Source organism: Myodes glareolus, chromosome 24 (assembly GCF_982192425.1).
Source record: "Myodes glareolus chromosome 24, mMyoGla1.1, whole genome shotgun sequence".
NCBI lineage: Eukaryota > Metazoa > Chordata > Mammalia > Rodentia > Cricetidae > Myodes > Myodes glareolus.
Window position 1 is genome coordinate 37840847 of NC_142049.1, and position 19630 is coordinate 37860476.

A 19630-nucleotide genomic window follows, 5' to 3' on the forward strand; every position below is an offset into this window, starting at 1 on the left:
AAACTGGGCTGAGATCTACAGTTGCCTTCAAATATGGGATTAATACACAGGCCCATTTTTTCGTCAGGCTGCCCCTCCTACCCTGTGACATAAAGTAAGCATATAAAGCAAATAATACAATTTCAAAGAGTAAAACCACCGTGACTTTGTTTCCAAGGAGATAAAGAAAACCTAGTAAAAAGAAATATTCCAGAACTTATACTTTCTGTCTATGACTTGCAATTATTCAAAAGCCAAATCACATTTAAGTAACACTAAGTTAAATGTAAATGTAATTTTTTGCTTGTTTATATATGATTTACCTGATACCTTAAAAAGACACATCACTAACACAGGCAATTTCATTATTAATTTATTTTATTTCATTTGAACATATCATAGTAGCATTTGTATTTATATTTTTTTGTTCACACTATATCTAGACTTGGCTAGATAGTCTTCCAGAGAATGGGTTCCCTAAAATCAGAACATGCAGGATGAATCAATCCTGGTCCCACTGCCGCTGTATCCAAAGTCTGCCCCAGTCATCCAAATCTCCCTCACAATCAGAGTGCCTAGTTTGTTAGTATGCTAGTTCTCTCACTGTCAGGCCAGAGTTTCCAGGCTACCATAAGCTCAGGTAACCTTTTTCAATGGGTTTTCCCATCATGACCTTGATCTCTTCCATGTATTATTCCTATTCCCATTATTCAACTGGACTTTAGGAACTCAGCCATGTGAACAAATGTGGATCTCTACATCTGTTTCCATAATTTACTGGATTTAGGTTCTATGATGACATTTCTGATAGTAATCAATCTGACAACAAGGCAATGGCTGTTCAAGTATACTTTCCACTATTACATAGAGTCTTAGTAGTGGTCATCCTTGTGAATTCCTCCAATTCTAAAGTTTAGCTATTCCTATAATAGTTCTTTCATTGAATAGAACTTTTTCTTTGCTCTCGGTCTCGTTCCATCCCCTATCTAGACAATTCTGTTACTTCCAGTTCTTTCTACTCCATTTCTCTCTCTCTCCTTACAATCTGCATTCTTTTCCCACCATACCCATACTTTCCCGTTTTTTCATCATATTTGTCTTTTTGGCTCTACCCAGGGTTATCATTTTTTTAATTTATGTTCACATTTTTACTTAGATTCTGTGAACCTTGGCTATATGTTTCCTATCCTATGCTTTATAATAACTGTTCACCTATGCTTTAGTTCAAACCATCTTCATGTTTCTGGTCTGAGTTACCTCATTTCAGAGCCCACGTTTTTTATCTACTTGTGGTCAATGGGCATGGATTTTCTTCCATGTTATTCTGATTACATTAAACGCTTAAGGATTATAGAGGAAGAACACAGACATTTGCTCATATCTGGACATTATTATATACAATTAAGAAAATATAATTTGACATTGGTGTTTACACCAATATATATTTGGTGAGTAAAAATAGTACAATGATCTTTAGAGTGGTCAACTCTGTGGTCTGTGATTTATACCCATCTAAATTTTTATGCCTTCGTGGTTACATTGAAAGCTGAGACAGTCAGGTAGCAGTCTCAGTCAGGAATATGCTCATTTAGAAATTTGTAAACCTGCAATTAATTTTTAGAATACTGATTTTCTAATGCAACCATGCTGGTATTATACAATTTCAGGATATTAGAGAAGTGTGGTATCAGAAAGTTTTCTGAGTATTCATAGCCAGTTAGGGTAGAATAGCACATTTCAGTCTCAGGAGGAAACTTATCTCAATTACACAAGTTTAAATAAATATCTGCATCAAACCTCTATTTGATTAATATATTAGCACTTTTGCCCCAATCAATTTCAAAAAACTGGAACTAAATGCATAATTCTTGTAGTATATCCAGTACTCTAAAGCACAATAAGCATAGAGGAAAGACAATGAGGCCAAACCCTTATTAGCGCAGTTATTTGTAGTATTGAGATAATTGAGTAAGAAATTTAGAATTATTATCAGCATAGCTTGCCATGTGAGGAAATCACATACCAATAGATAGTTTCTAAACAATTGTCCTACATCTTCCTGATATGAATTTTGAATACATTAAAGAAAGAAAAATATGTTTAGATTTAATAGTGATGATAACATTTTGAGAGAAATTCTAGTATTTGGAATCTATTGGATGTTTCAAACAAATGCTTATAAAATTATATTAAGGGAATATTTTATATATATATATATATTCATTACATATGGTAAGAAACACTATGAAAGTTGCTTCTTAAAAAGTGGGGTGTAAATATATATAAGGACTTTAAACAGTCAAACATAAATGTTAAGAATATAAATAAATTTAAATTACTTCCCATTAATGAATTAATTTGAATTCATTTTTTTAATCATTAAGACACAGTGGCATATATTATTACAGTCAGATCTATTTAAAATGGGACATGAAATCAACATTTCTACCTACAATCCATCCATCTCCTTATACAACATTTTTATGAAATTACATATATTATGTATTGTAATTTAACTACATAAATCATTGTAATCATATATTATACTTAGATATAACACATATTACATGTATATATATAACATAATTAATTATAATTCAATCGCATAAATAAATGCACATAAAAACAGACAAAAACAAATCACAAAGAATCAGAAGCCAAAAGCACTTGACAGCAAAAAGTCACAATAAAAAAACCAAACATAGAAATGGAGGCTTTCGTGTATACAGCTAGAATCTAGGCAAAAGCAGCTGCATTGTTGCTGTGGCAACCAGTCATAATGAGCCAGGTTTGGTTGTTGTTAACTGGAGACAAATGAAAGGGTAAATTACATTTTATCCTGTGTTCCCCTTTAAATGGCTCTGCTACTTTTTACAACACATAGGGAGGAGGGAGACACAGATGAATTATCGGCTCTGGATGAGATCACCATGGTAAATTCAGTCCTGCACTTACCGGTCCTTGGTTTGAGATCTCTCTTCTTATTGGTTCATAGATGACATAAAAAGGTCTGCACTGAGGGATTTTGCCAGCCAGGCTCCTGGCTAAAATCCAGCTTTTAGCTGGAATTTAGTCAGGAGATTGGCGATAAACAAACTTAGAGATCAAAATCTGTTCCAGAGACCTGCAGGAGACAGAGACCATAGATACCTAGTAAAAGCAAAAATTTCTGAGATTTCCCCATGCTTCTGCTAAGAGTCACCTGTTCCTGTTTGCAGTATAGGAAATATGCTTCAGTCTATGTAGCAACTGCTTCAGCCTTAATATCTGTGATTTCTTGATAAGTCTTTGATTATGCATTTTCTGTAATCAAATTTTACTTTGGGAGTCAATACCTGACAGAAACCGTGAATGTACTGATCTTACACACCACACCTGTTCCCATATCCACCCTTCCTCCATCTCAACCATTTCAATCCCCCAAACTCTCCCCAATTCTCCCCTTCATCCTCCATTCTCCCCACGCCACGCCCATCCCCATGCTTCCAACTTAAACAAATGTAGAACTATATACAATAAGAACGGATATGAAGTATAAAAATTACAGTTACCAGAGAAATCCTGTCATGAAGAACCAAAAAAATAGATTTATACCTATCATACATAATATCAAGTTAAAAATGTATTCTAAATATTTCAATAAATATTCTATCTTAAGTAGTCTAAGACTTATATTAGTAATGGTTTGGTCAAGTCATGAGGGAATGGAATTATGACTACATAGTTATCAACACCATTAAAAACTTGAGAGGAAAATAATATTACTTTAGTAAACATGAGGGACAGAGAAGCAACTTTCAAATGTGCAATAAATGACAGAGGCAAGGAGAGCTAATAATATCATCAGCATAGCGGGTCCTTCCTAGTCAGGCTCTCACCATATGACAGCTCTCAACTCCAAATATTTATAACTGAAATCCGAATCTACAAAGGCCCAGAAATGGCATCCTTCTCTTGACAATTATATGAGACTAATCCCAGGGTTATTAGCATTCAGGTACTAGTATATTCCCAGTATTGCAGTTCGGAGTCACCTGTTATGGTCTGTGCATCATGTCTGTCCCATCGTCTAAATTCTCTTCTTCTCTTTAAACTTCTGTCTTGAAGACTGCAGTATCTGCAAAGAAATAATTCCCTCAAGGTTTTAGTATATGACAGCATCCAGAGTAGTCATGTCCTTTCCTGTGGAAGTTACTAGAAAACAATGGTGACAAGATTTGAATGGGTCCTTATTGATTGCAGAAAAATTCTTGAAAGAATCACGGCATTTGTATGGATGCTAATGTGGCAGGACTTAAAGACAGCTAGGAAGTTCATGGAAGGAATGCATCATAAAGCAATCTAGGGGAAGCCAATTTTATGACCTGTGTGGGTAAATATCTATTGCAACTTTATACTATGCTGCCAAATTTAGCAAGAACAACCTAGGAATAACCACATTCCTTATTCTGCTGTATGAAACAACCAAAAGCTGAAGAACTGAAATTTTGTACAGTTAGGACCTATATAGAAAATAGGTATGTATTCAAGCAGTAGAGTTCTAAAGTCATCCCCGTTGTGGATTGATTATTTTAAATGTAGAAAATGTAGTACTTTCATGTCTCATCTGAATACACAGGTTTATGGCATAGCTGTAGGTATTCTCAAGGTTATTCTTTGTACTAATATAACAATTATCTAAGATCTAAAAATCCATACTACATAGAAAACTTTGATGTAAGCTGAGGAATCTAAGCATCACCTGCATATGTAATTAAAGGAAGAGGAGAGCAGCCACATCCAAATCTATCAATTCATGCATTGATGGTGGAAATAAGGTGTTCCAATGATGAGATTTAGGTAATGGATGTTGTTAAACTCAGGGAAAATTAATTTGAATTTTGCATGTCCTATCAAATGGAACATCATTTTTCATTCGCATATAACACTTATATGTCAGAGATATAAATGGTAACAATACATCAGAACTACACATCCTCCAGAAGACCATGCCTATATAAAACTTAGTTTGTAATTAGCTTTGAATATTCTCACACTTTCTCAGAACAGGTGACAATGAAATTCATTCTCTTAATTCTAGAGTTTTGAAAGTTGCACACAATTAAATTTCTGCTAACTTAGGTAATATCATCTCCTTTTGGAGAGACTGATGAACCTGAAGAGTAAATAGTTATAATTATAATTTTCCTTGGTAATATTAAAATATAAAATAGATATAAATATCATAACTGTTATTTTTATTAGATAACTGTTTCGTTATATACAATTATAGTAGGAAGAGTCACTGAGAAGTCATGAAGCTGCTGCCAGAAACAGATGCCTTTCCTGGAGCCTGCTGAAATTTTCCAGTAAGCCAGTAAGTCATGACCTCATGGTGGTCTACTGATTAGTAGAGATGGGTTAGTTTAGGATATGAGAGCTAGCTAGCAGTAGTCTTAATTTATTGGCCAGACAGTATATAAATAATATGGTTTCTGATTGGTTATTTCACGTCAGGGCATTAGGATTCAAGTCATCAGCTTCTGCCAACAGATCTACTCCTTATGATATGCTGTTTTCAAATAAGATATTTTTGGGGGGATATAAATTGAATCTACACATGACATGAAGTATTTTTTAGTCAAAGAATAATGGTAAGTAGTATGTATTAATAAGGTGTAATTGCAAGAAACACTGCAAATTTTAATTCTATGAACAAATGTGCATGAGTAATATTGTTGTAAAATGATGTTTTATGGCAAAAAAGCTAATGTTTAACACTCTAGTGCATATTAACCTGCGTGCTTACTCTCAACCTTACAATGCTCTTGTTTTCTCATGAAAACATCGTTTGTTAGAATATTTATTTTATCTTTTTTATGTTATGATCATACTTCAAATTTTGGAATTTTCCATACCAAGTTATTTATGTATTCCCCCATTTTTTTCTTTCTCTACGTTTTATAGCTGTCTGATTATTTTAAAATCAAGCACTCCAAAACAAAGACACAAATCTCTTCTGAAACATAAGTGATGATGATAGAATCTCTATGCTCTAACCCAGGGTGAAGACACTCCTATGATGTTTAACATTTTTTATGCTCATCTGGTTAACAGTGGACATGTGATCTCTAAAAAGATGCCTGATTCCATGATGCTGGCTTCTTTAAAGGGGAGTCAAGTTCTAACAAAGAGCAGCTATATCTAAGAAAGAGCATTTTGCAAATTGCAATGCAGGAGGTGAAGACTTTGAAATTAGTGAATTATTTGTAGATTGAGGAATATGTATCCATATCCAAAAATGTGTGCATAAATTCGGGCAGAAAATGTTTTTCATAATACATAAATACCTCCAGTCATGTTAAGCTAATGAAACCTTAACTATTTTACAAAGAATAATATTATGAGTTTGAAATGGATATCTATAGAAAGAAGCAATTTTAGTTAAATGGTTTCACCCTTAGATGAAGACTGATTTTGAGAAAAAAAGGAGAAACTTTCACCTAGTTAAGCGAATAAACATCAGTTTACTTACAATGAAATCATAACCCTGATGAAGCTCACCATTTCTCAGAATGGTGTCAAAGTTCTTTTGAGAATCACAGAATTCCTAAGGTGTAATAATCACAGGCTATGCCTGACTGAGAGGAGTAAGAAACATGCCCACTGTCAATGACACAACAAAGTAGAGTAAAGCAAAGGTTGAGAGGTAGTAATTTGAAATTTTTATAAATTTTTTCAATATTTCTTCACACAGCTAATCATTATTAATATTGGTTGGTAAAAAAGTAATTTAATTTAAATTTACAAGACATAATTGCTTTCTATTTTTATCTCATTTTTCTATTTTCTATTTTTAAGAATCTGGTTTTAATTTGTGTTCCTTATATTTACAACATGCGAATGACCTTTATATCTATTTATTTGGTCATTCATTCATTTATTCATTTATGTAAATTTTTTGGCAAACCTGACAGCAGATTCCCCCTCCATATCTTTACCAACTCCCTCCCTTAGACCTTTAATGTGCTCCTCCACAGTATTCACATGATATGTGGCAAGCCTCTCATGGATGCTAGAATAGCATGACATATACCTCTACAATAAGACCAACACCTCCCTCTGTATTTATGTAGTGTAAGGCTAGTATGAGGAGCATGGTATAGAGCAGCATCCCAACAGCATGGACAAAAAATCTCCAGACAGGAATGGAGGCTTCCATGTATAAAGGTAGATTCCAGGCAAAGCAGCTGCCAGCTCACTAAACCTGTCACACTTTGCCAGTTTTGTCCGCTGTTAACTCGAGGCAAAAAGCAGGGTAAATTACATTTTATCATGTGTTCTCCTGTCAATTGCCCGATTTCTTTTCACAATACAACATAAGGAGGGAGACACAGATGACTCATCAGCTCAGGATGGGATCATCAATTAGGAGCAGTCCTGTGCTTTCCAGTCTTTGATTAGAGATCTCTCTTCTTATTGGTTCCTATTGCGCATAAATAGGTCTGCACTGAGGGATGTTGCCAGTGGGGCTTTGACTAAAGTCCTGCTGAAAGCTGGACTTTAGTCAAAGCCTCACTGTAAAAAACACCAGAAAATAAAATGTGTCCCAAAGACCTGCAGGATAAAGAAGTAATAGGAAAAGCAAGGAATTTGTGAGAAGAGTCACCCGTTTCTTTTTTGCAGTGCAGAAAATGTGCTCTAGTCTGAAGCCACTGATTCAGCCCTAATATCTGTGCTTCCTAGGTTAGGTTTAGATTGTGTATTTTCAGAAATGATGATTTTCTTAGAAATCTATACATGACGATACTGGAATGTTCTGATCTTTTGCGCCTTAGGAGGACTCACTAAGATAATTGCTATGTTGGCAAATAGCCTCAGGGACCTGGGACTCTGAAAATTTCAAGTGTAAAATTCCCCAATAAGTGTTTACGACTCTGGCACGGCATTTCTGAATGTGATACCAGTAAGCTGAAATCGGCAGCACAGTATCACAATCAGCCACCGGCAGGGAGGAATGGAAAATTTCAGGTAGACAGGCAGGATACAGATCCAAGAAGTCGGATATTTGATTAGCTCCTCATGATGATTTCCCTTTTGAGAGTTGGATTTTGGTCCTAGGTAAACTACGTTATTTCCTGCCATCTACTTTCAGTTTCATATTTTTCTGTCGCAGCAAACATTGAGATGGAGAGAGAAATGCGTCAGCAGCTCTGACGCAGATCTCCAAGGTTACCACAGACTTTGTTTCTATTGTTGGAATTGAGATAATTCTCTTCATTGTTCCGGGGAAATATGACTGCACACACTCTTTCAGTCAGAGCCAAGGAGAGCTAATAATATTGTCAGCATAGCTGATCCTTCCTAGTCAGGCTCTGGCTCTATGCCAGTTCTCAGATGCAAATTTTTTTTAACTGAAACCCGAATGTACATTGGCCCAGACAAGGAAGACTGCTCTTGACAATTATATGAGGAAAATCCCAGGGTAATTAGCAGTCAGGTACTGGTCCATTCCGAGTTTTTTATTTTGGAGTCACCTGTTATGGTTTCTGCTTCATGTCTCTCCCTGCTTCTAAAACCTCTCTTTCTGTTTAAACTTGTGGCACTATTAACTCTTACTTGAACACTGCAGTACCTGCAAAGAAAAAAAACCCTTAGGTTTTAATATATGATAGGGTCAAGGGGATTCATGCTTTTTCCCTTTCTGAGTTTCATTTTGAAAATTGGCATGACATTGCAAGGCTTTTTTTTTGTGAAAACAGAATCATTGAAAATATTATACAGTAACAAATGAAAGCACTCCCTACCTGTGACAAAGACTCTGAATTAGAATAAGTTATACAAGAGGAAACCTACTTTTTATCACCCTATTGCTTTTAAGGTTCTCACAGTCTCAAATTTGCTGTTTTGATACACATAGTCTCTTTGTATTTACATAAAAAAATTCTCTTGTTCATTGTACTTTCTGACTTTTTGCACATTACTAATTAGTAAATCAGGCAGCATGAGCTTTTTAGAAATCCAGTGTTTATTTTTGATGGTTGTGATGTATTGCATACTTCCCTTGAAAATAATTAGCACAATAGATATCTTTGTTATTGTGTGTCTTCTTTTTTATATTTGAAAAAGTGCTGAAACTATCTTGTTCATTCATCTCAGACTCTAAATGCATATATCTGCTAGTAATGTTGAGACTGGAAAAATGGGTACTTTGGAATCAAGAGCCTCCATTTCAATCTCTTCCAATATTTTGGCATCTTTAAAATATACATGTATGACTTCCAATTAGGTTTTAAAGATATGAAACACCATGTCATAGGACCAAACAGGCTCTTATTTTATATTGAAAGACCTTCCCAGCACATCATTATGCTATTTTCCAACTATGGCAAAGGAAAATCTTTGATGACGTTCAAACTGATGCTCAGATAAATGAGCATATCAATATTTCATTAGACTCTGGGAGAACAAAATGTATTATTTTATGTAAGTCTGTCATTATTGTAGACTTAGATTCTGAGTCATTAAATTGTTAGAATAATACCTTCCATCATAGAGTCTTATAACAATGTTTACTTGATTTCTTGATATTTTGGCCATTATGACAAATGTATATCTGAAGACTTCTTACTCTTTTCTTTTTTCAAGTATGTAGCTAATGTGAGTGAAGAATTTTGGTCATGATAATTTCTGTCCCTCTCTCACCTTTCAGACGCTCACCCCAACGCCTACCACCACTCCCAAGCTCCCAATTTTTATCAGATTTAATTTTTTTCTGGAATTTATAGCCAATGCTTTTTGTGGGTCTATGGATAATATATTTTGGGCAGAGTTAGAACTTATATTCCTTCAGAAATGTTACAGTTGAAGTTTCTGATTATGTTATCACTACCTCGCTAACATTATAGAGTAGGCTCGATCATGGCTTCTTTTTAGCCAGTCTTTTGCAGGTGGCTTTCTGCAGCTCCTTTAAGAGCAGCTTTCCTGTTACAGCAATAGCAGTAAGAAAAGCACATCATTTTGAAATGCTGGCATCCTGGGCAGTGTTTCTAGAGTGACCTTTGGCTCTATCAAGTCATGTTGCCCCTCCCACTCTATGATATGAAGTAAACACAGCAACAAAATTTCAAAGAGTAAAATTCCCCTGACTATAAATTCTTAAATGAGATAAAGAAAATCTGGTAACTGGAAAAATTACATTAGACCCACCTCTTACTCTGGACTCTGCTCCTACACATCATTTTCACAGTATGAAGGAGGTTTCTCATGGACACCAGAAAACCTGGCATGACAGCTTGGCATAACACCAGGCATTTCTCCCTATATTTAGGCAGAGAAGTGCAATCCTGCATGAGGCACAGATTTCTATGTAACATCCAAAGTCACAGGTACAAATCATTTTCTCACTACTAACTGTCCCAAAATTAGACCAAGCCTCACAAATGTCACAGATAAGCAGAGGAGTTGGTGGATCCCATGAAGCCACTATGGTTTTATATCTCACAGTAATTTCGGAAAGTCATTCCAAATTTGTCATCTTTTTCTCTTGATTTCTGATTTCTTAGGCTTAATTTCTTCTGGATAAAACATATATCCCAAATATTCAAAAGACGGATTTTTCCCCTTCACTGTGGCAATTACTAACCCTGCAGAAACAGGACTCAGCTGAAGCTGACAATATATTTCAAACAAACTTACTTCACTTATAAGGACAAGCAAGTCACCATCCTTTAATGGATAATATAAACTTGTTGAAATTGATCTCTAATAATTTTTGTAGCCTGAGAAAAATATTTCTGGCATAATGTAAATTTTTGCCATACCCTGAGTCAAGATATTCTAATTATATCTTCTAATTGGATTTTTGAAATAAACTGATGAAACACTGTATGCAAATCTTTCACAATTTTGGGGAACCCAGAGAAAGGTATAAAAAATCTTTTATTTCTGAAACAATATTATAGGTATCTTTTGCTATGGATGATTGAGAAGGCAATGGAAGCATTAATTGCTCTAATTAACTCTTCATGAATCTTATTTCAATCTCCAATTTTCAGATTTTATTGTTAGGGGTAACATCTATAACATATTTTTTTCAGTGAAACAGATGTCACTGACTGCATGAAACTCCAATATCTGAAGATAGTCAAGAGTAATCAGAAAATATTTACCTTTCCTTCTAAATGGTCTCAAAGCAAAATTATACTGCCATAGTATTGTCATTGGCTAGCTATTCATTTCCCAATCATCCAGCTTCTATATATCCAGTTAATCTGTTTGATTAGTATGTCTCCTTGAAACAGATCATCATGACCCTGATTAAATTTACATAAGTCTTCAGTCTCCTTTCCAGGAGACAGAAGTTTATTCCAGGCATTCTTTCCAGTTGATTTAACTTGGGCATATGCTGCTATTTCAAAATTTAATTGAAGATTTCTTTTTCTATGAAGTTCCTCACCTGTAAGCATATAAAAAGAGAAGGGAATTTATTGGGTCAGATTTCTCTCATCTGCTGACCAACATTTTTATGCATGTTTGGTTTTTCCATAACAGATAGTGTCCATTTGAAGGCCAGCTATGTCCATGTTGCTTTTAATTTTTTGAGTTGCTCAAATGGGCTCAGGGCACCTAACTTATTATTTGTCCTGCACATATCTTTGCTCTATTGCTAATAACATTTGTTCTTTCTCTCCTCAGCTGGTACCTTCTTTGAAACAAGCTTGCTTGTGAGATACACAACAAATTCTGAGTGTTTGCACTACTCCAGTAGGTCTGTGCCTCATTGCTTGATCTAAACCAGCCCTTGTGTAGGAAGAGGATTGCTTTCCTGATGAGATTTACAGACTTTCCTAATTCTGTGAAAGTGATATTGCTAAATCTCTTAAGGTTTTTAGTTCCTGCTTAATTTTCCACTATTTTCTAATTCTCAGTAGAAAATGAAATGCTCCTGCTTCCTCACCAGGAGCAAATGACTTGAGACCTCCTTATTCTTTTTATTAGTGGTTTCTTCCTATAGCTCTCTAGGCACAGGCTGATCATAAAAAACGATACTATAAATGTTTCCTCATCTAACAGCTCCTGTGGTGCATAGGAGTGTTCTGTACCACTTCTGATCATTGCAAGGGAAACTACTTTTTACTATCATGGTGCGAATCCAAACTCACCCTTATAAGCTGCCACTAATTATAGAATACTTTGTGCTGACTCCAGGTTATAATGGTCTTGGATTTTCACCTCAATTTTTCTGTTTGCAAGATCCTTGGGAAATCAAAGACACAGGTGCTCTACGAATTATAAAGTTTCTCTTCTTGAAACTGTTACACATGAGCTGCTCTGGCTTTTAAAATATCTCTAAGTGAATTTGGGGTTCTCAGTCCAGTGTTCCAAAGTGGGTCTCTGTCTCTATCTCCATCTGTAGCTGGACGGAGGTTCTCTGGTGATATTCAAGATAAACATCAGTGTGACTATGGACAAGGCCAGTTTAGGCACCCTCTCCTTCATTGCCCAGCGTTCTAGCAGGGGGCATCACCATAGACACATGGGAACCCATCTAGAGCCAAGTGTCTTGCCAATCCAAAAATGGCTCCCTTAATTGAGATATCTTCTTGCCTGCTCCCATATCTGTCGTTTCTACATGTTAAACTTCCCACTTTTCCAAGCATTCCCCATCCCTCCATTCTCTCTTCTTTCCCCTTTCTCCATCACCCACTACCATGCTCAAGTACAAGGTAGTACTACCACTACCAAGTTTTGCCTGGCAATCTTGTCTGCTACCTATTTCCAGGAGGATCTATATATGTTTTTCTTTGGGTTTACCTTATTATTTAGCTTCTGTAGGATCATGAACTATAGGCTCAATGTCCATTGTTTATGACTAGAATCCACTTATGAGTGAGTACAAACAATGTTCATATTTTTGGGTCTGGGTCATCTCACTCAGGATAGTGTTTTTTATTTCCAACCATTTGCATGTAAAATTCAATCTGTCATTGCTTTTACCGCTGAATAGTCCTCTAATGTGTAGACGTGCCACATATTCTTTTTAAATTCTTCCATTGAGTGGCATATCTAGGTTGTTTCCAGGTTTTGACTATTACAAATAATACTGCTATAAACATAGTTGAACAAATGCTTTTGTTGTATGATTGGGCATCTCTTGGGTATATTCTCAAGAGTGGTATTGCTGGATCCTGAGGTAGGTTGATTACCAAATTTCTGAGAAACTGCCACACTGATTTCCAAAATGTTGTACAAGTTCGCATTCCCATCAGCAATTGTTGAGTGGTCCTGCATCGTCCATATAGGCTATCATTGTTGCTTTTGATTTCATCCATTCTGACAGGTGTAAAATGGTATCTCAAAGTTGTTTTGATTTGCATTTCCGTTCTTCATAGTGTAAATGTGCTCACAGTTTTTTATCTATTTTTGGTCAATGGGCATGGATTTTCTTCCACGTTGTTCTTATTACATCAAGCGCTTATGGATTATATAGGAAGAGCACACACATTTGCGCATTTCTGGACATTATTATCTACAATTAAGAAAAGGTAATTTAACATTGCTTTTTATAGAGGACCATATCAAATTTGGTGAGTAAGAATAATACAATGATCTTTCGAGTGGTCAACTCTGTAGTCGGTGATTTATACTTATCTTAATTTTTAAGCCTTCATGGTTACATTGAAAGCTGAGATGGTCAGGTAGCAGTCTCAGACAGGAACTTTCTAATTTGGAAATTTGTAAAGATGCAATTCATTTTTATTATACTGATTTTCCAAGCAGGCATGCTGGTATTAATCAATTTCAGGACATTAGAGAAGTGTGGGAACAGAAAGTTTTCTGAGTATTCACAGCCAGTTAAGGTAGAATGGCACATTTTAGTCCCAGGAGGAAACCTATCTCAATTACGCAAGTTTAAATAAATATCTGCATCAAACCACTCTTTGATTAATATATAAGCACTTTTGCCCTAATCAATATCAAACAACAGGAACTAAATGCATAATTCTTACAGTATATCCAGTACTCAAAGTGCAACATGCATAGAGGGAAGACAATGAAGCCAAACCCTTATTAGAGGAGCTATTTGTAGTATAGAGCTGCTGAGTAGGAAATTTAGAATTATTATCAACATAGCTTCCCAGGTAGGGAAATCATGTACCAATAGATGGTTTCTAATTAATGGTCCTACAACTTTCTTAAATATATTTAATATACATTAAAGATAGAAAAATTTTGTTTAGATTTAATAGTGATTATGAAATCTTGGGAAAAAATTCTAGTATTTGGAATCTATTTAATTTTTATTAATTTTTAAAACAAATACATATAAATTTAATAAGAGAATATTTCATGCACATTTTATATATTAATTACATATGATAAGAAACACTATGGAAGTTGCCTCTTGCAAAGGAGGGGGTGAATATATGTATAATGACTGTAATGAGTCAAACATAAATGTTAAGAATATCAATATATTTAATTTTTTTCCACAATTGAATTAACTTGAATTCATTTTTTTATCATTAAGACAGAGTAGAATATGTTATTCCAGTCAGGTCTATTTTCTTTTTCTTTTTTTTTTCCTTGTAACATCAGTTAGGTTTTATTTTTTTTTTCGATTTGTTTATTCAAGTATGCGAAAACACTCTTTCCACTTCCTCCACTCCTCCCAATACCTTCTTGCTCCCCCCACTCCCTCTCCTCCTCCCTCACCATTCCCAAGAGCAGTCAGGGTTTCCTGCCCCATGGAAAATCCAAGATCCTCCCCGCTCCCTCCAGGTCCAGGAAGGTGAGCATCCAAACAGGCCAGGATCCCAAAAAGCCAGTCCATGCAGAAGAAACAAGACCCAGTGCCATTGTCAATGGCTTCTCAGTCTTCATTTGGACCTTGGGGGCTCAGTCAGCCTCCATGTCAGCCACGTTCAGAGAATCTGGTTTGATCACATGCTCGTTCAGTCCCAGTCCAGCTGGCTTGGTGAGCTCCCATCCGACCAGTCCCCTTGTATCAGTGGGTGAACGCACCCCTCGCAGTCCCGACCTCCAGTGCTCCAATGTGGGTCTCCGTCTCTATCTCCAACCATCGTCTGATAAAGGCCCCCTCTTATTTTGCTTTCCTTGTTCACGATCTCCCTTCCTCTGTTTCTCATTTGGACCTAGGGAGCCAAGTCCAGTGCTCCAATATGTGTCTCTGTCTCTATCTCCATCCATCGCCATATGAAGTTTCTGTGGTGACGGGCAAAATATTCATCAGTATGGTTATGGGCCAAGGCCAGTTCAGGCACCCTCTCCTCTGCTGCCCAGAGTACCATCTGGGGACCTCTCCTTGGACCTGGGAACCTCTCCAGAATCAAGTCTCTTGCAAACCCTAAAATGACTCCCTTAGTTGAGATATAAACTTCCCTGCTCCCATAACCATCCTTCCTCCCTTCCCCCTCCCATTTCCCCAAGCCATCCCCAGTCCTCCCCCTCTCCCCTCTCCCTAATCAACTCCCCTTACTTCCACTCCCCCCACCCCCGTGCACCCAAGTTTGCCTGACAATCTTGCCTACTTCTAATATCCAGGAGGATAACTACATGATTTTCTTCGGTTCACCTTCTTATCTAGCTTCTCAAGGATCACAAATTACAGACTCAAAGACCTTTAACTATGGCTAGAATCCACTTATGAGTGAGTACATACCATGTTCCTCTTTTGGGGTCTGGGTTACCTCACTCAGTAAAGCATTTTCTATTTCCATCCATTATTATTACAGTCAGGTCCATTTTCAATGGGACTTGAAATCAACATTTCTTCCTACAATCCATCCATCTCCTTATACAACACTCTAATGGACATAAATATATTATGCATTTTAATTTAACTACATGAATCATTGTATTCATACCTTATATTAAGATAAAAAACATATTACATGTATTATATATAACATGATTAATGATAATTCAACTGCATAAACAAACACAAATAAAAGCAGACCACAAAGAATCAGAAGCCAGATACACTTGACATTGCAAAGTCACAATAAAAAAACAAAGATATAAATGGAGGCTTTCATATATACAGCTAAAATGTAGGCAAAAGCAGCTGCATTGTTGCTGTGGCAACCAGTCATAATGAGCCAGGTTTGTCTGTTGTTAACTGGAGGCAAATCAAAGGGAAAATACATTTCATCCTGTGTTTCCCTTTAAATGGCTCTGCTTCTTTTAACTATGCATAGGGAGGAGGAAGACACAGATGACACATCAGCTCTGAATGAGATCACCATGTTAAATGCAGTTCTGTTCTTTCCAGTCCTTTCTTTGAGAGCTCTCTTCTTATTGGTTCCTAGATTACATAAAAAGGTCTGCACTGAGGAATTTTGCCAGCCAGGCTCCTGGTTAAAGTCCAGCTTTTAGCTGGAATTTAGTCAGGAGATTGGCTATAAACAAATTCAGAGAACAAAATCTGTTCCAGAGACCTACAGGAGACAGAAGCAATAGATACCTCGTAAAAGCCAAGAATTTCTGAGATTCTCCCTGCTTCTGATAAGAGCCACCTGTTCCTGTTTGCAGTGCAGGGATTGTGCTTCAATGTATGAAGCCACTGCTTCAGCCTTAATATCTGTGATTTCTTGATTAGCCTTTGATTATGCATTTTCTGGAATCAAATTTTACTTTGGGATTCAATACCTGACAGAAACTGGGAATGTACTGATCATATGCACCATTGGAAGACCCACTATAATAATTGCTATGTTACAGAATAGCTTCAAGCATCTCAGATTCTGAAAATCTCAAGCGGCAGTTTCCACAATCAGTGTGTTTAGGGAAGATGCCACGGCATTTCTGAATGTGATACCTGTCAGCTGCAATTGGCAGCAAAAAATAATAATCAGCGTTCCGCAGACAGAAATTTTGGATTTCAGGAAGATAGGCAGGATACAGACCCAAGAAGTGGGATATATGACCATCTCCTGATTTCCTCCCAGTGGTTTCCCCTTTGATGATTGGATTCTGGTCTGAGGTAAACTGCATTTTTTTTCTTCTCATCCACTTTCATATTTTCTACCTGACAGTATTGTAATATTTCTGCAAATTCATTGCCAGCTAGGCAAGAATGGCACCTATTACTGTCAAAGGAGAAATCTAATCTCAGATATTCTAGCTCCAATAAACATCTGCATGAAATCAGTATTTGATTAATGTAAAAAAAAAAAACACTTCCCAATGAAATTTCAAAAACTGAACTAAACACATTATTTATCCAGTGCTCAGAAATCCTAGTATACCTAATGGCAGGACAAATGAAGCTGAACCCTTATTTAAGGGGATATTTAATGTATTTAACTACTTGAAAAGAAAAGTTCCAGTTATTTTCAGAGTGGCTTGCCATGAAATATGTTGTTACAATGGATGGCTTGAAATTGGTGGACATCAAACTTCCTTATATAAATTCTCTTATTATATTAAATATTTATATATACATATATAAATATGCATATGTGTTTCAGTTTTAATTGTGATTAGAATTCTAATATTTTAATCTACTTGTTTTTTAAATAAATGATTACAAATTATTATTTAGACAATATTTATGTATATCGATTGCATGTAAGGAACCAAAATATGAAGGCAGCCTCATGCAAAGGCAAATGTGGAAATAATTATTAGCATTAAAATAAGCAAATACAAATGTTAAAAATTTAAAAAATTTTTTTCCAGAAATCAATTAAACTGAATTCATTTCTTTATCATTAAGACACTATGGGCTACTATAGTACAGTTGGATCTATATGGGAGAGGTTTTCAAATATATATTTCATTCTACAATCCACCCACTTCGTTGTACAGCACTCTAATCAACTTAAATATATTTTGTATTATAATTAAACAACATGAGAAATTATAATTGCATTATTTATTTGTATAAAATATAAAGTATCTTATTATATGTAACAAATTTAATTATAATTTGACTGCATAAAAAACACACGTAAAAACAGAAAAAAATAAAAAATAATCAGAAGCCAGATACACTTGGCAGCACAGATTCACAATCAAAATTGTCCAGACAGGAAAGGAGGCTTCCATGTATATAGGTAGATTCGAGGCAAAAGCAGCTGCCAACTCGCTCAACTTGTCACATTTTGCCAGTTTTATCCCCTGTTAACTGTAAGCAAAATGCAGGGTAAATTACATTTCATCCTGTGTTCCCCTGTCAATTGCTCGGCTTCTTTTCACAATACACGCTAAGGAGGCAGACACAGATGACACATGAGTTCTGGATGAGTTCATCATGTTAAATGCAGTCCTGTACTTTCCGGTCCTTGATTAGAGATTTCTCTTCTTATTGGTTCCTACATGGCATAAAAAGGTCTGCACTGAGGGATTTTGCCAGTGGGGCTTTGACTAAAGTCCTGCTAAAAGCTGGACTTAAGTAAAGGCCTCCTCGTAAAGAACACCAGAGATGAAAATGTGCCCCAGAGACCTGCAGGATACAGAAGCCATAGGAAACGCAAGGAATTTGTGAGAAGAGTCAACCATTTCTGTTTGCAGTGCAGGAAATGTGCTATAGTCTGAAGCCACTGATTCAGCCGTAAAATCTGTGATTCCTAGGTTCGTTTTAGATTATGTATTTTCTGAAATGATGATTTTCTTAGAAAGTCTATACATGACAATACTGGAATGTACTGATCTTAGGCGCCATTGGAGGCTTCAGTAAGATAATTGCTAAGTTGACAAATAGCCTCAGGCACCTGGGAACCTGAAAATTTCAAGTGTAAGCTTCCCCAATAAGTGTTTAGGAACTGTGTCATGGCATTTCTGAATGCTATACCAGTAAGCTGCAATCGGCAGCACAGTATCACAATCAGTCACCCGCAGGGAGGAATGGAAAATTTCAGGTACACATGCAGGACACAGACCCAAGAAGTCAGATATATTCACCTCCTACTTACCTCACAATGATTTCCCTTTTTGATATTTGGATTCTGGTCCTAGGGAAACTACATTATTTCCTGCCATCTACTTTCACTTTCATATTTTTCTGTTGGAGCAAACATTGAGATGGGAGGGAGAAATGAGTCAGCAGCTCTGATGCGGATCTCCATGGTAACCACAGGCTTTTTTTCCTATTGGTGGAATTGAGATCATTCTTCTCTTTGTTCAGGGGAAATTTGAATTCACACAGTCCTTCAGTCAGAGGCAAGGAGAGCTAATAATATTGTCAGTATAGAGGGTCATGCCTTGTCAGGCTCTGGCTATATGCCAGCTCTCAGTTGCAAATATTTATAACTGAAATCTGAATGTTCATTGAACCAGACATGGCAGACTGCTCTTGACAAGTATATGAGATAAATCCCAGGTTAATTATCAGTCAGGTACTGGTCCATTCCGAGTATTACAGTTCGGTGTTACCTGCTATGGTCTGTGAATCCTGTCCATCCCTGCTTTAAAACCTCTCCTTCTCTTTAAACTCGTGGCACTATTCTCTCTGTCTTGAACACTGGTATTTCCAAAAAATTAATTCGCTTAAGGTTTTAGTATATGACAGCGTCAAGGGGAGTCATACCCTTTCCTCTTTTTTCTGAGTTTCATTGTGAAAATTGGTATGGCATAGCATTTTTTTCATGAAAGGTAATCATTGAAAATATTATATAGAAACACATGAAAACACTATGCTACCTGT

General features: G+C 36.2%; 1 long non-coding RNA gene across 2 annotated transcripts; it reads right to left on the minus strand.

Moving 5' to 3' along the window:
* Window positions 1-391: 391 nt before the first annotated feature.
* LOC148118169 (uncharacterized) lies at window positions 392-19145 on the minus strand. 2 transcript variants are annotated; one of them, XR_015736363.1, is made up of 5 exons: window positions 11130-11477; window positions 10168-10278; window positions 4014-4096; window positions 2935-3103; window positions 392-2783 (listed from the first exon to the last, which is right to left on the minus strand). It is a non-coding gene; the product is annotated as an uncharacterized LOC148118169 (long non-coding RNA). The 2 variants fall into 2 exon arrangements; XR_015736362.1 differs by lacking the exons at window positions 10168-10278; window positions 11130-11477 and adding an exon at window positions 18900-19145.
* Between the last annotated feature and the right edge of the window lie 485 nt (window positions 19146-19630).